This window comes from Teleopsis dalmanni, chromosome 2, assembly GCF_002237135.1.
Source record: "Teleopsis dalmanni isolate 2A chromosome 2, ASM223713v2, whole genome shotgun sequence".
NCBI lineage: Eukaryota > Metazoa > Arthropoda > Insecta > Diptera > Diopsidae > Teleopsis > Teleopsis dalmanni.
Window position 1 is genome coordinate 108,892,058 of NC_051847.1, and position 17,389 is coordinate 108,909,446.

Here is a 17,389-nt window from a genome sequence, read left to right on the forward strand (position 1 = left end):
TCAGACGAGGATTGCTCCTCATCTTTTTTGTAGACCCTCATAGTTATGGGGAAAAAAACCGTAATTTAATACGCCACCAGATCGCGCCAAAATGGCCAGAGAGGCTTTGTCGATCACAAAACTGACCGACCTAAACTTGCCTTTGGCTTCTTCCAGCTTAGTGACCTTCCACGTGGACGTATTTAGATCAGGGTTTCCCACCCGAATTAGCTCCAGAATCCGCTGAGGGTCGGATGGTTCGGCTGGAATCCAGGAACGCGCCCTAGGTCGGCCAGGAATTTGTTCCTTGGCAACGACTTTAAGCTTTGCGCCTGGCCAGACCTCACCCATTCTGGAGATGGCAATGCGAAAGAGATCAACAGAACGCTGATCAACGCAGGCGACTAGTTTCACATGGCCCTGAAACCATCCACCGTCGCGACATTTGGGAATTGTACCTGGAAATTCCTTAAGAACTTCGACGAACAAGTCCTTGAGTTAAGTGATTGCAATTTGATGTTAACCCGCTGCGTTGAATTTTTTTGCACCTTTCCTATACCTTCTATGCACAATAACGATTTTGTTTTTGATATATTGAGCCTTTTGACAAGACCCTCAGAGACTATGTTCACTTGCGAACCAGAGTCTAGTAATGCTCGGACTTCACTTGTATTTCCATTAGATGCAGTTATTTTGACTCTTGCAGTTGGCAAGAGAACATAATCACGATGACCTGTGGATGTGTTTGCTGTCGCTGTGGTAACTGCGGTGTTGTACCCACTTGAGCTAGGTTGAATGTTTTGTTTTGTTTGATTGTTAACTTCCAAATGTAGCAACATAACACGTTGCTTTTTATTACATTTGGTACAACTTCTTGATGAACATTTGTTCACCACATGATCATTTCTGAAACAGTTAAAACAGAGCTGTTGATTTTTCACCCAATCCAATCGTTGAGATGGTGAAAATTGCAAGAATTTACGGCAATGATACAGTGGGTGCCTGTCTACATTGCACAGTTTGCAATTGTTGTTTCCTTTAGAAACTGTTACAGCCGATGACACTGAGTTATTTCGATTTGTTTTAATTTTTATAGCCACCTTATCTTTTTGTTCTACAACTTCCATCAGTCGAAACTGTAGTTCTAAAAAGGCTAAAAACTCCTGAATGTTTTGTATCTCTTTTGGTTTTGCCAGAGATTGCTCATATCTAATGAGCATCGCCCGATCGAGTTTTTTAATTAGTACCTGTAACAAAATTGGGTCCCAAAAAGTCGTTTGAACGCCAAGATTGTTTAGTGCTAATAGACACTCTTTCGTTGTGTCATGTAAATTTTTAACTGCTGCCACAGTTGATGTGCCTGATGGCTGATTTAGAAGTTCATCGATTAACGTGGACGCCAAGACCCTTTTATTATTATAACGGTCTTGCAGTAATGTCCAAGCTGCCGAATAATTGTCCTCCGTTATGCTGAAATGACTTTTCAATTTTTCAGCTTCACCTGTCACATGTGATTTCAAGTACCACATTTTTTGAGCAGCTGGTAATGGCTGATTGTCTACCATTTGTGTAAACAAGTCAAAAAATTGCCTCCATTTTAAGTAATTCCCATTAAAACTTGGGATTGTTACCTTTGGCAATGGTAGTGAGGACCGCATGTTTGGTTCTGCTACTGTTGCTTGTTTCTGTTGTAATTGATCCAATTTTATGGACAACTCTATCAAACATTGTTGTACCAAATCTTCAATTTGGTAATATTCATCTTGATTGAATCCTGACATCAGTGGATTTTCAAAGTTTTCCCAGAGTTCATCATGCAAACATCCCAATTGGTTCCAATGTTGCATGATTGTGTTTGATTTAATTTCGAAATATTGAAGTGGTTGTATGCTTTCGCTCTCTAACAAACTTTCTACTAATCTTTTTAAAGCTGCCATTCGAGCAGATATTTTTCTTATTAAACCATTTGTCGTAGCCACTAGTTGCGGCTGTGATGCCATTTGGTTACTAGCAGCTTCACCAAAGTTGTCTGCTGCTTTGATCCGAAGGGCTTCTGTCTTGAATATTTCACTGTATTCATTTGTTAGTTCTCTTATTTTCTCGTAATAGGAAGATGTGAAATACTCATCATCTGTCGGTTGATCGATGAGAGTTCTGAGCATTGTGTCGGTTTGTTCAAACTGCTTCCAAGCAACATCAAACCGACGAAATCTTTCACTGTAGTATGCTGATGTTTGCTTGCGTTCAGCCGAATCCTTTTTGAAGTTCCTGATGATTCGCTGAATCTCTTCGCCCTTTTCTTTTTGGGCATCTATGAGTTCATTAAGAGTTGTCATTGATGATTTGGAGTTTTTTGCCAAATGTTCTTCAAAATGTTTTTCGAATGCTGAATGCTGAAACTTAACCGCTGACTGTTGATTGTTGACTGTTGCTGCGTCAAACCAGTCCTGTGCTGCTGTCCGTTTCACGGAGTCACTAAAATGTATGATCACACGCTGAATCAAAAGTTGAAATCAACTGTTTGCAAGTACTGAACTCTTAAATCCAGTACTTATGTTGACTTATTTGAACACGATAACCACTGAGACCTTGAACCCAGTGATTTGAAGATTGTCCTAAATTATCCTGATTACTGAACACTTGAATCCAGTAGTCAGGTCCTTATATGGTGTAAATTTGATACTTGAACCAAATCTACAAGCTATTAGAACGAACAAAAAGAATCGATAACGAATGTGGCTTCGCATCAATAGACTTGTCAAAAATTCAATTGTGCCTTTTATTTAAAATTGATAATTAATTTACAACAAATAAATTAACTAAAATAACCTTGACCATGCATGCCAAACAATGAACTTATTGGAAACTACAAGAGTGCATTTTCTTGCAGACGAAATTTGACGCTTTTGTTTTCATGTGCCAACAGAAGCGTATGACGTACTTTGGGCATTGCATTGACAAAGCTATTTTTTACACCAAATATATTTAACACAATTATTACAATACAAATAAAAATAACGAATTATTCACACAAAATTAATAAAAACAAAATATTCATATATAATAATATAATATAATATAAACAAATATTCAACAGTAGTTTTCCGGAAAAGTGCCGTGTGGTCAACCGCACGCTGGGATCCATAGCACATTTTTTTTATCTTTGATAGTACAGAGTTTTATGTTTTATGCTTTTCAAATATTTATTAATCAAAAAATATATTTGAATTCTCAAATATGTATTAACATATATTATGTAAAAAGAAATAAGTTTACTTGCGTCATTGTCTTCGATCAATGTAATATTGTTTATTTTCATAGAAAATTTTGAAGCAATTTTCTACAAGACCATTTAAATGGCACTTTTCATATATAAAAACTGTGGCATTGGTAAATTTCCCGGAAGACAAACATCTTCTGCAGCACTGTGACTTTCCTTTTTCAAATCATCGTAAGCGGTAGCTTTTGTACTGAACATTGAGTTCTCTGATACAAGAAGGTTTCTGGCAATGAAATTCTTGAAGTCTAACTGAGGCATCGGTTTTGTGTTGTTAGAAGTAGCGACAAAGCAATTTAGTTTCCAAGCGTTTACTACAGCGCTATCTAAACACAGTACCCATAATGGCCACCACCTCTTTTTGCTTCTATTCCCAATACGATAATAAGCAACTCCATTATCATATAAATCAGCGCCGCCCATGTGTCGGTTGCAGCTGTTGATGACGTGAGGCTGCGGGACACCAACCCTTTTTTTTCTCTCTGCTATAGCGTTGCACATTTACTATGGGTTCAACGGAATCATACAGTATGTTGCAATGTATACACACAATGGCTCAAAAATTCCTTTACAACAAATGCACCGATTCCCAATTGTTTGTTGTATTTGTCAGTTGCACTGGAGTGTGTCAGAAACTGGAAGATATATCCACTATTCAAAGAAAGGGTTTATAGCTTATAACCGAAATGTATTAGTTTCACAATTTCCAATGTGAATTTTAGATATCTAAGAAATCAGTAAACTATTTTTTACAGTAAGAAAATTAAAGACAGAACTTTTAGAATGAACAACTGTAAGCCCTATATAAAACAATCAAATTCAGACTAACTCAACCAGTAATTAAATATCAAAATAGACTTATTACTATTATGCGTAGTAAAAAACACAAGTATAAGTAGATCAGAAGAGTATGATATTTATTAGAGAGATTACTCTTATTTTATTTCATTACCTAACGACAAACATTTATATGGCCTTGTTTGATCTTTAAAGTATTATGGGACCCAGCGTGTGGTTCACCACACGCCTTTTTTCGCCGGCGTTTGGTGGCAAGTAACTGTTACTAAGGCGTCGGAAAAAATTACGAAAATTATATTTGGACTTTTGTGAACACATGTTATAACAAATATATTAGTTTTTATTTCTGTTCATTTTAATTTTCATTTGATTAAAAAAAGCATTTTTTTGGACACTTTTTATTTCGGACCAGGTAAACTCATGAACAGATGAAAATTGTTCGAAATATGTATTTTTATGTTATTAAGATATCAAACTAAATAACAATAATAAGAAATATTGAATTAATTATTATTATATACTTTTAAATAATTTTCAAAGTTAGCCGTGTGGTGTACCACACGGAGGTACGAAATGGGTTAAATAAAATAGCGCATTCTGAAATAACGGGTAACAGTGAACTGTTGAAGTAAGGGATCAATATGTAAGTGTTATATTGTTTGTTTGTACTACATACGAGTACTTCATTATTAAATACACTAAATATTTCTTTAAATATGTATACAGGTGTCAACAATTTCTATATTATTGAATTCTTTTGTAGAGAAGAATTTGAAAAATATATTAGTTGAATCGATCGTTCTAGAGTACAATGTGGATGGCATCCACGGGAAAAAACGACTTAAGGATTATAATAATTTATATTCTGGGCTTTGAGGTAAATAAGTTCTATTAGAAAAATATCTAATTATATGGCGAAATAATCATTTTCAGATGCTATTCCAAACAGTAGAGGTTAGGCTAGTTGTGAAGGCCAGCTAAGAAAGGCCATACAACTTCAAAAGAAGAAGCACTTTAAAGCAGCTTCAAAACTACAGCACAATGTTGTACTTAGTAATCCCCAAAAATAACATTTTATATTACTTATACTTTTAATATTAATATTATTGAAATGAATATATTTTTATAATTTATGTCATTTTACTTTATTTTTTACTTTTTACTTTTAACACTGTTACTAACATATTACTTCAATTTTTAAACTTTTCAAATGTATTATTATTAAGTTATGAAATTATTAAATTATTTATATAGTTGAATTATTGAATTACTTATTTTTAATTATATTGAATTATCATTTCCTATTACTATTAATTTCTATTAAATACTTATGTACTATGTTTCTATTACATTATTATTAATTAATTTACTATTTCTATTTTCTGTCAATTGTTACATTAATATCGAAAAAAAAAACAAATAAATATACACAAATATTTAATATTTTAAATAAATATATAAATAAATATTAAAAAAAATATATAAATAAATAATATTTAAATAAATATATAATAATATATAAAATGCTAGTTTTATTTATTTTTTTCCAAAGCAAAAACTAGTGTAGAGACTAGTGCGCGGTGTATTATGCGGGGACAATTGACATCATTCTACCCCTTATGAACTAGAGCAGAGACTAGTGCCGCAGTGTATGATACGGGGACAATTGACCTTTATGAACTAGTGAACAGACTAGTTCCAAGGTGTATCGTATGGGGACAATTGATACCGGCAATGACAACTTAATGTAAAATTCACCAGTTGAGTCCACATAAAGTAGATTTTGAAGCGACTAGTACTATACACCTGGGAACTAGTGAATTCACTAGTTCAGAACTAGTCGCAGGCGCTGCTGGGTCCTTTTTTTCTATCGCTGTTCTTCTATTTGGCAACAGATGGCCATGCGAACGTAAAAATAGTTGATGTTGTTTACAGCCACAAAATTGTAAAAGAAGCGTCCTCTGTTATTGTCATGACAACCAAAAACATAAAAATATTTCAATGTTTTTGGTTTTGTTTATATTGCATTGGAATGTTAAGTTATACTTGGATGCTGTATTGATTTTTGAATTTATGAAATGATATTCTATTTAAGCAATGTAAAAATTTTTGAGTTTATGGAATTGAGTGACCCTAATAAATTATGAAATTTATTGATTGAATTTTCTGGGTACAGTACGGTAAATAAGTAGAGAAATATTAGCATCAATGCTAATATGTAACTATATCTATTTCACCCTTCTCGAAATTCTGGTTAATGCCAACATTCGCCGCCATACCGACATAATTTACTATTTCTCTCAATTCATCATCAATATACTCGAACTCGCCTGAGTCGATTGGTAGGCAAATATCTTATTATGAAACTTGATAGACAAACACGTACACTATTGTGAATAATGTATGAGTTTTAGAGCGCGCAGCTTCAGCTTTGGTAAATTTGTTTAGAAATACAAGAATTAACTTTTAATTCTTGATATAAAAAATGAATATGATGAAAAATTTTAATTCAAACCCTTCAAAAATGATTTATTAACATAAAATCATAATTTAATATTATATTAATAACCTAATACGTCATTTACACTGGCCGAAAATGTCTCATTTTGGTCAAAAATCAAAAATGAGAAGCAAATGACTCATTCTTGCATACAAAATTTCAAGCACGAATGCGTTCCATTTCATTAAATTCGGTCCCAAAGACGTTCGAATGCGTTCCAAATATGTTTCAAATGCAAAGGAATGCATTGAATATACCCTATACAAAAGCTCTTCATGGCATTTTGATGGTTTGAGAAAGCTGTTTTTGACATATTTACAAAAAAAGGTAAACAAATGTTTGGTGGTCGTATTTTCTTGAAAAGAATGCACCTTTTTTTAGAACTTCTACTTCAAAATAGAGCAATTTAAACACTTTCAAATAGCTCATTACACTGGCCATTTTCAGCTAGTGTAAACGCCATATAAGTTTAAGTTAACCTAATAAATTAAACTTGCTTGCAATGTAAAAATGAATATGTTTAAGTTTATATTAATATATTTCATGTTGTTCACTGCGTTTTAGTTATTATGAATATTTAGTGACAGCTAAAGTAACGAATGAGCCGTTCTGCTCCCATCCAATAAAGTTGCGGCAATGCCAGATAATGCAATAGCCAATGCCATGCAATTATTTGATCGTATTTCAGTGAGAATTAGCAAAATAAGAAGTGTTTCACCAGTTCCACCTGGTGCATCCAAAAAAAATCTACCTTGTTCCGCTGCAACTGCCAGCATAGTGATGTTTTTCTCATGAGTCAAACATTACGAGTAACAATCGTTACTATTTCACATTATATTGTACTACAGTTCGCGATTCATTCCAGTGTTAATAAAAATGGAAGCACTTCGATTTGTCGGCGATAAATGATTCAGATCACTGCATGGGCCATGAAACATGTTTTTGGCAACAATTTAGAACAATAGTTGATCAGTAGACGGATCTGGACTTTCCGCGGAAATTACACTATCAATTTCCTCAGGGTGAGTTTTTGCAACCAACAAAATTAAAATGTGTAAATGAGGTGAACTTCACTTTTGCTTTTCAACCGAATACATCCAACAACGTGTTGGACCTAAGATGTGTAATTTTGTGATGAAGCTTATTAAAGATTTAAATTTTTGTTTAAACACAGGTACTGTAATATCATGACAATGTGTTGTATTTTGGCCTGGCAATGGCAAAGACATAATCCTATACCACTTTGGATAACATGTAAGCGTAACAAATAAACACGGTTGCCTGTACTTACGAACGAAAGTCATAGCATCCTGTGTGTATTTCTGCATATGACGTGGACTGCTTATGTACAGTGATGGTAGAATGTTATTGTATCCGCAATATGTGTCCACACGATTGATGTTCCCACCTCCCATGAAGAATATTTGTAAATATTATGAGGTTCGTTTGGCATTGGCTGCAATTAACCTATTTTGTGGTATACTTGGCCTTTGATTTCAAACATTGAAATGAATTGTTAACCACTTGTCACAGTATTGTGAACAATGAATTTCTGTTGCTTCGAACGAAGTCGTTTGGAAGCATGAATTGAATGTGCGAATAGATTTCACGAACAGGTTTGAATCTTGATGTGTGCCGATGAGCAAACCGTTTGATGATACTGGTGGTCCCTCAATTTCTGGTAGTTTCACTTTTCCTGATACGCAATAATTCCCGTCTGACTATTGTTTGAGTTTAAGCGTATGATAATAAGGGTATTCTTTGTCCATAGAACCAATAAACACTATCGGATGTAGGGAATATTCAATATCTGACTCAAATGCAAGGCGAAGTTAGTGTAAATGCTCGATGTATCTGTTGGTAGTGTCGGTCATTTGCTTTGTCGGTAAACTACGAATCGACGCACTTGTCCCGACTCTAATTGTCGTGGTTGATTTTGTTCAGCTCGTACCTCTTGTATTTGAGATTCACGCAATTACGACATACTCACACGCTCATTTTCGTTATCTTATTGCATTTGTTCGTTTGTTCTTACTGATCTACTATTTCGCAGGTGTATTCCATTATTACTACGATCCAAATAGGACCCCTTTTGTCTTGCTGGCATTGTTCACTCTAACATACATATATAAAATACATATACGTATATATAAAATTATTGTACCTACACATGAAAAATGGGATGATGTTTTAGTTATTTTATTATTTTATATTTTATTTTATTTTATTTTATTTTTTCAAATCATAAAATATATATATAAAAAAACTTGTATATGAAAACACGTAAACAAAATTGTTGTACTTGCTGATGAAAAACGGTATACCGATAATATTTGTTCTTTTAGTATTTTATTATTCTCTTGATGTAATGAATTTTTGTCTGTTTCCTGAAAAGGATTTAAGGATCGTCTATTTAACCAAATGAGGATACGACCTGACTTCGTAATAATAAGTATTATTGAGCTCTTCAGCCGCTTATAGTTTTTTCAGCATTTAAATGTCGCATAGAACTCGATTCAAAAGAAAAGACGTTGTCTTGTCATGAGTTAAATTGAATCTTCCTTAATTGTTAATAATTTTGGGTTTTTATACTTATTCTAATGTATTTACTAAACAATTATTATTTACTTCTATTTAATTTGAGAAACCAATCAATGCATTGGTTATTACCATCGCTTCAATTAGTTTTACATTTATTATATAAGTTAACACACGCGTCTCCCAAATCCAGCCCTGTGCTTAGTTTCATTAGTGGAGCAATCATGCGATATTATTCGAACGCATAGTTGTTACTAAACGGGACATCCACTTGTTTGTCTGGAAAGGTCCCGTTTAACTTCGGTAGCACGCAACTTCGTAAAAGTGCGCTCGGTTTCTTCTACTTGATCTAACAAGAAACACGGAATATCGGACAAATGAAAATCAATATTTAACTTGCGCCCGATCAGGGAGATAAAAACATAATAATTATTATTAAGATTGTATTGCATTTCATAAATATGTTTTAAAAAAACTTGTAAGGATGGAAATTTTGTAATAATTTCCAACCTACATAAATTTAGTAACACCACCACTTTGAACAAAATATGTGAACTAATCTGTAATTAGGAGAAAACATTTTAATAATAAATACAAAAAGGTATATGAATAAAAATAACAATATAACGTACCTTCATTATTTTTTCACATAAATTTATTTAAATTAATAAATAATAATTTATTTATAAATTATTTATTATTTTATTTAGAAATAATTCAACTATAAAAATAAAAAACACGAGCACCGCCGCTTTTTATAAAAATGTAAACAAACATTTACAAACGTCAAAAATGTCAGAATGCAATTCGCTGCAAAAAGATGCATAAGGAAGCTTTTGTGCAGAAGTGTTAAAGTGCAGTAAGTTCAACTAAGATCAACTCAAAGCTTTATGTACTTTACACAAAAAGTTCAAGAGAAATGCGTATAAAATACGGCGCAATTTTCTAAGAATTTAGTGAGTCTTGTATGATCACTCAGTGGTATTGTATGCCCTAAAATTATAAATTAAAAGAAATATAAACTATGCCCTGACACGAAGGCGGTTTTAAGTCTTAGTGTATAATTTACTAAAATATATACGTAATTGTTCACAAGTGCATGGGCGGTTTTAAGTTAAGGCGCTTGGACACTATTATGTGTATATTCAGTAAAAAAATAAACAAATAAATATATATTATTTATATATCCACTAACCCCTTTGTCCCACACAGGTACGCATTGAACAAGTGATCATACGAAGATACAAACTACGGAACCAGATTAGAGATCACCGAGCTCCAAAGGAACAACCTCCAGATACAGCAGAATACCAGGAAATAATCTCAAGTTTTTCAAGTTTAATCACGTTTAATGAATTTATTTTGTTTTTTTTTTAAAATACTATGTCATGGAATTGTACACATTAGTAATCTCAAGTTTATATAATTACGTTTAACTAAATTCCTTTTTTTAAATACTATTTTCATGAATTAATAATATTTTAAATAAATCTGCATTTAAAAATTAAACGCATTACTTTAATTTTGAGAAGTCCAGTCCTTGCAAATATAATTTATTGTAGCGATTCCTGGAAGAGACTGAGGTTACCCCAGCAAAAGAATTTTAACGAACCGGGAAATCCGTGTCGTTACAAACTAAAAAAAAAAGAAGAACAAAAATTAAATCGTTTTCAAGAAGAATTCTATAAATTACACATTTTTAAGTACTTACGTACTTAAGTACTTACGTACTTAAGTACTTAAAGAAGCAAGAAATTATAAAATTAATAATGCAGCAGGCTAATACCATTTTAAAACTTTTAAATGTTGTTAATGTAAAATGTTGTAAAATATGCGTGATCATTTACCCCAAGAAAAATAAATAAATTAACTATAATTTATAAAATTTAATATATAAAAAATGAACTATCTTAGAACGTAAAAATAATAAATAAAAGATAAGAGAAAAAAACCACGTGTAATTATAACTTATACTTTTATAAAATTTAAAATATAAAGTGAACTGTTATAAAGTGAATTACTATAAATTACTTATAATTTATATTCTTCAATATATAAAATATGAACTATCTTGTTGGTGAGTAAAGAACGTAAAAATATTAAATAAAAGATAAGGGAAAAAAACCACGTGTAATACTGTTATGTAGGCCTAGGTAAAGGAAACGTATGGTTAGTGAAGAAAAAGAAAAGAATAGTTTGATTTTACCTGGGTTGTCCCACGCTGTCCAAGAGCACCTTGCATGTATAGGACGCAGTATTCCCTTCAGTATTCCCCTTGCCAGCAGTAGAAAATTTTGTTATTTTTTTTTTATATTTTTTGATTTATTTGGTTGTAATAATAAAAAAATAAATAGAAATTAACATGTGCATTGCGCGCACATTCCAAGCAAAATAATTAAAAGCTTTTGATTCTATTATTGTCTTTTGTTTTGGTTTGTAAGATCGCGGCGAAAGCTCCTACACATTCCGAACGTGCAAGTTTTAAGTGCTGCCAATAGAGCAGAACTTGTAAATTAGGAGTTGTGAATTATATTTTCGGAATGTAGAAAAAGACCGAAACAAATAAAATGTTAGGAGAATGGAAAGTTTTGCGAACCCGCCAATATGGGTAACTGGAGATAAAGTTTTGAAAAAAGGCCAGTTACAGGTATTAGCGGGTGAATAAAATTGGGAAGCGGAGCTGAAAAAGGGACCAGTTTTGTGAATCTTGATGATGAAAGGTTGTTTTCAAAAGACTAACAAGAATTTTAACTATTATATATAATTTTGGCGAAAAGTTTTTTTGTGAAAACTAATGATATTAATTGAAAGAATACTGATATGTTTAGATCAGTTTGTTGTTTTTTTTAGAATTCAACATTGTGAACAAGAAAGAAAATTCAGTAAAAATTAGAATATAAAAGTTACTGCCAAAAGTAACAGTTTTGTTTAAATAAAGTCTTTAACAGTGACTACGTAGAGTTCAACATTGTGAACAAGAAAGAAAATTCAGTAAAAATTAGAATATAAAAGTTACTGCCAAAAGTAACAGTTTTGTTTAAATAAAGTCTTTAACAGTGACTACGTAGAATTCAACATTGTGAACAAGAAAGAAAATTCTGTAAAAATTAGAATATAAAAGTTACTGCCAAAAGTAACAGTTTTGTTCAAATAAAGTCTTTAACAGTGACTACGTAAAATTCAACATTGTGAACAAGAAAGAAAATTTTGTAAAAATTAGAATATAAAAGTTACTGCCAAAAGTAACAGTTTTGTTTAAATAAAGTTTTTTACAGTGACTACGTAAAATTCAACATTGTGAACAAGAAAGAAAATTCTGTAAAAATTAGAATATAAAAGTTACTGCCAAAAGTAGCAGTTTTGTTTAAATAAAGTCTTTAAGAGTGACTACGTAGAATTCAACATTGTGAACAAGAAAGAAAATTCTATAAAAATTAGAATATAAAAGTTACTGCAAAAGTAGCAGTTTTGTTTAAATAAAGTCTTTAAGAGTGACTACGTAGAATTCAACATTGTGAACAAGAAAGAAATTCTATAAAAATTAGAATATAAAAGTTACTGCCAAAAGTAGCAGTTTTGTTAAAAAATTTAACATTTGGCTACCTAGAATTCTAAATTGTGAACAGTAAAATGTGGTGAAAATTGACCTAGAATAGGGAGTACAGTAAGGAATTTCTGAGCACCGCAAACAGACAGCTATTAATAACGGTATGGTAGCATTAGCAGGTATTTCAACATCAGTTCTATTGAGAATACATTGAGGTCGCAGATTGTAAATTCGCTGATATTTTATAAATTATTAAAAGAAGAAATTATATCAAAATATGGAATTATATCTATTTGAACTTAAGTTTTTCTTGTAAAATCATTAATTTTTTTATATCTGTATTTTCTTTTAATTTTTTTTGAATTTTTTTCTATTACATTACAAAGCAATAATATTTATAGTGAATTTTAAAAAAAAAAAAAATCAGTTTTTGTATCTTTAGTTTCTTTATTATTTTTAGTTTTTTTTTGAATTTTTTTATTTTTTTTAATTAATACAGGAATAATAAATACATAAATTAAGTTATTGTGAACATAAATTTTTCAAAAGACAGAAAATCTCTTTAAGCACATCAATAGTTGCTTTGCAAAATAGACACGGATTCATGTCTTTTACATAAACTCTCTCTATTTAATTTTTTTATGCAGCTAGGTAACTGGAGCGCGCGAGGTGACGTCATTTCAGCGGGGCTAGTAAGTACCTGGTATAAACTCAATTAAAAAAAAAAAAAAATAATAAACGCAGGTTGATATTTAAAAAAAAAATTGATGTGCATTAGAGATATTTTTATCTAATTTGATTTAGATATGTACTTAATTTCAATTATATTTATAAGTATACATATAAGTATATAAAAATAGATAATGGTTAAAAATATTAGTTTTTTTATGATGTATGAATAAATTTTATTTCATTTGTCAGTATATATATATATTTATTTTTTCTCTCTTTTTGTTATTATTACTTTATAATAAACAGATAAATAAAAAAAAAAAAGAGGAAAGATTTAAATTAAAACCAGAAAACTTTTGTTTTTGATTACACTCATACACATTAATTTATTCTTATGTGAGTGGAACTTTATTCGGCTAATAGCAATAGCCTAATTATGATTTATTTAGAGGTGTGCTTCAGGTAGATCAAGGGGGCCTAGCAAAAATAAAATCAGTTAAGTAAAGAGAAACACAGTAAACCACGGACGTGCATATTGATCAATATAGAAGTATGGCTACTGTCAATGAATGTATTGAGGGACCAATACCGCAGGTTAGCTATGAGGAACATCATTGCATTGTGAAAGAAATGATACAAATGATGCGTGCTCTGGACGTGAGTCCTGGAGAAACCGGACGTTTTCCCAATAATGACACACCTGCGGCCTGTGTAATAATTTCAAATGAAAAAAAAACCATGCCCATCTTCTACGATGAATGTTTTTTTAAATTTAAGAAACCAAAAATATAAAAAAAAAAAAAAAAACATTATGTCTGGGTAGTTAAGGTATTATGTCTGGGTAGTTGTCTGTTGTTTTTTAGTCAGTAGTATGAAGTGATGGAAAGATCAATTGAGTTAAATTGAAACAAAAAGGAAAGAAAAGAAAAAGAAAAAAAAAAAAAAAAGAAAAAGAAAAAATTGAATTATAAAGAATTAGGATTATATATGCAAGTTTTGAAATTGAAAGATATATATTAGTTTTAGTAATAGTTATTAATCTACTTAATTATAGTAAGTGAATAGAGGAGTATATGTATATATACCTATGAAGAAGATATAGTTTATTTGTTTAGTTACGGAAATGGATGGAAGTAAGTCATGACATGTTTTTTTTTTGTTCGATGTCAGCAGTAGGATTTGAGTAGCCAAGAACCCCACCCCTAAACCGGCGAGCATACCGGGCTTGCCACCATGTCATGCAGGGCACTTAAGTACTACAATAAACCATCTGGGCTGACACAACAAATGGCGCCCAACGAACACGAACGAGGAGTACACGACCAACGCACACGAACGTAAGACGAGACAACGACGAAATAACAGAGTAACCTACCAACAGATGACAAAATGAAGACGGACGGAAGGATTCGAGTTGGTCGCATAACAAATGGAGTGCATCCACTATACAATATAGTTAACTGTAACCCGGTGGGTTAAGAAGTCTACAATCGTCTTGCCTAATTTCTGTTCAGATGGAAGGGGTATTGCGGTGTTGTATAGTGATGGTTGATTTATTTGCCGTCAATCGTGTGAAGTACTATTAACCATAACCAATTCACCAATGAGAGCGACAGGGACAACATGGGACAGACAACAGAGACTAACACAAAAGGTTTTATATTTCCTTTATGGATCAAGCAGCGTTAAGTGGCATAGGTAGTAATTAGCCCGTGGCTTAGCTAACAGTCGTCTTGTAAAAGTTTGTTAAAACAAACTATACATTGCGGTGTCACATAAGTTTTTTTTTTGTAGATTACTTTTGATAGGAAAGTTTAATTAGTTTTCTTTAATGTTTACTATGCAGTATGGTTATTTAAACCCGGTGGGTTGACTAACAATTGTCATGCCTATTTTCTGTTAAACGGAGTAGATATTGCAGTATTAGCATAGTTTATTTTATTTAAATAGGAAGTCGTTTTACCGTGAACCAGTTCAGAGTAAAACTAAGTCTTCAAAGTTTTTTTAAACTCAATCACAGGAACCCTTTCACCCGTACCTGAGTAATGATAGATGTAGGTACTGTTGTGATTGGGCCCATAGGATTGACTTACTTATCAAATGATTCATGGGTTGACTACAGGACGACAGGACAATATGACAGAGACAGTGACAGAAACTGTTATTTCAAGTAGTTTTTTTTCTTTTCTTTTTCTTTTTGCTCATTTGCTTCGAAGTATCTGTAAGTTTTACTGTGCTAAGCCTGCCTATAAAGACGTTAACCGTAAAGCACACCTCGAGCTAAATCATTATAATTGTTACATCCTTATTAGTTGTAACCTGCAATAAAGTATTGCATTAATATTATTAAGTTTTATCATTATAATTTATTGTTTTTATATGGTACATTATTAGTATTTTATTTTTTTTATTTTTTTTTTAATTTTTGAATAAGATAGAGAAAAGGAGTGTTAGAAGAAGTAGTTTAAATTGAGTATGGTTGGAATTTTTTTTGTTCAGCGTTAATAAATAATAAGAAAGTTGCTTTACCGTCACTTGGTTGAGATTAGTACAATTGCTACTTCACGGTTAGGGATTTGGTGTGTCGTATAAGTGCATGGAGACAAACCAAGATTGGTATACTCCAGTAGGTGTAGAAGTAAGTCAAGAAGAGCTAAGTGGTAATAGAAGAATTACTAGAAGTGTAGCTAAAGCAATAGGGAAGCACGCAGTGGGGTACTTGCTGACGCAAATAGATACGGGCGTAACCCGACCGCAAGATCAAGTACCAGTAAGAGATATCCGATTGTGTGCTGAGGTATTGTTTAAAGACCAACCGGTAACGACGCCAAGTGCGAGAAAAGACACATCAGCTGATTTTGTTAATAAAGTGGATAAATTGACACTGTCGACGGAGTTTAATTCAGAGGAAGAAACAATGGAGGAAGCGACAGGAAACTCACTGCCAGGAGTTGATAAAATTGGGGCAATGATGGATCTAATGAAATCATATGCGCAACAACATGAGTTTCTGACGAATGGCATGCGGGAAATGCAATCAACAATTAAGAATCTAAATACAAGGATGGACAAACTACCTATAGGCAGTAGTAAACTAGCGTCTGAAAGGGAAGGTAATGTTAGGTTGAGTCAAAATAGGCATGAGTCAATTCTTTTCGATGATGATCAGAGGGCCCCTAGGAAAAATGTAGATCTAGATCGTTGGCGTATTAAATTTGATGGTACTAATAAAGATATGTCTGTAGAAAGTTTCGTATTCAGGATAGAAAAGATGAGGGAGCAACATGAGATTCCTTATCACCAATTATTCACTGATTTTCATTCTTTGGTGTCAGGACAGGCAGCACGTTGGTACTGGCAGGTGATGGAAGATCATGCTGAAGATGATGTGTTTGACTACTTTCAATTAAAACGTGAATTAGTCAATCAGTTTAAGTCTAGTGATAGTGACTATGAGGTGATAAAACAAATTATGGAAAGGAAGCAACAGCCAGGCGAACCTTTTGAAACGTTTTATACGGAAATTCATAATTTATCCTTTAGACTACGGAAGAAAATCCCCGAATTTGAGTTGGTACGCATAATCAAAGGGAATTTAAAAGCCTCTTTGACTGGAAACGTGGTGAAAAGCTACTGTTGGAAACTAGGACGCGAGGACGACAAGTGAATGAATTACAGTTCATCAAAGAGGAAGAAAGACAAGGATGGTCAGATCAGGTAATGGAGCTTGAAGCAATTCAAAAAGTCGGTCATGATAGGCAAGCCAACAATACCATTTCGTCTAACTGGAGATCTAGAATGGGTGACCACCCGGAGACACAGAGACAAAGGGATGAACCGTCACAAAAGAGAACTAGTCAGGACATACAAACAAAGTTTTGCTCATCACCATTTCATCTCAACTTGTGTTTTACCTGCGGAATGCCAGGGGACCATTATAAGGTTACAAACAGGGAAGGTTCAGGTGATGAGTGCAGGTCGTCGTTTCACCAAATGAAATGTTTTATCTGTAATGAGGGTGTGTCGTATTGTAAGATGGAGTCAGGTGAGGGAAACGCGAGACAGGTAGGAGCAGCCC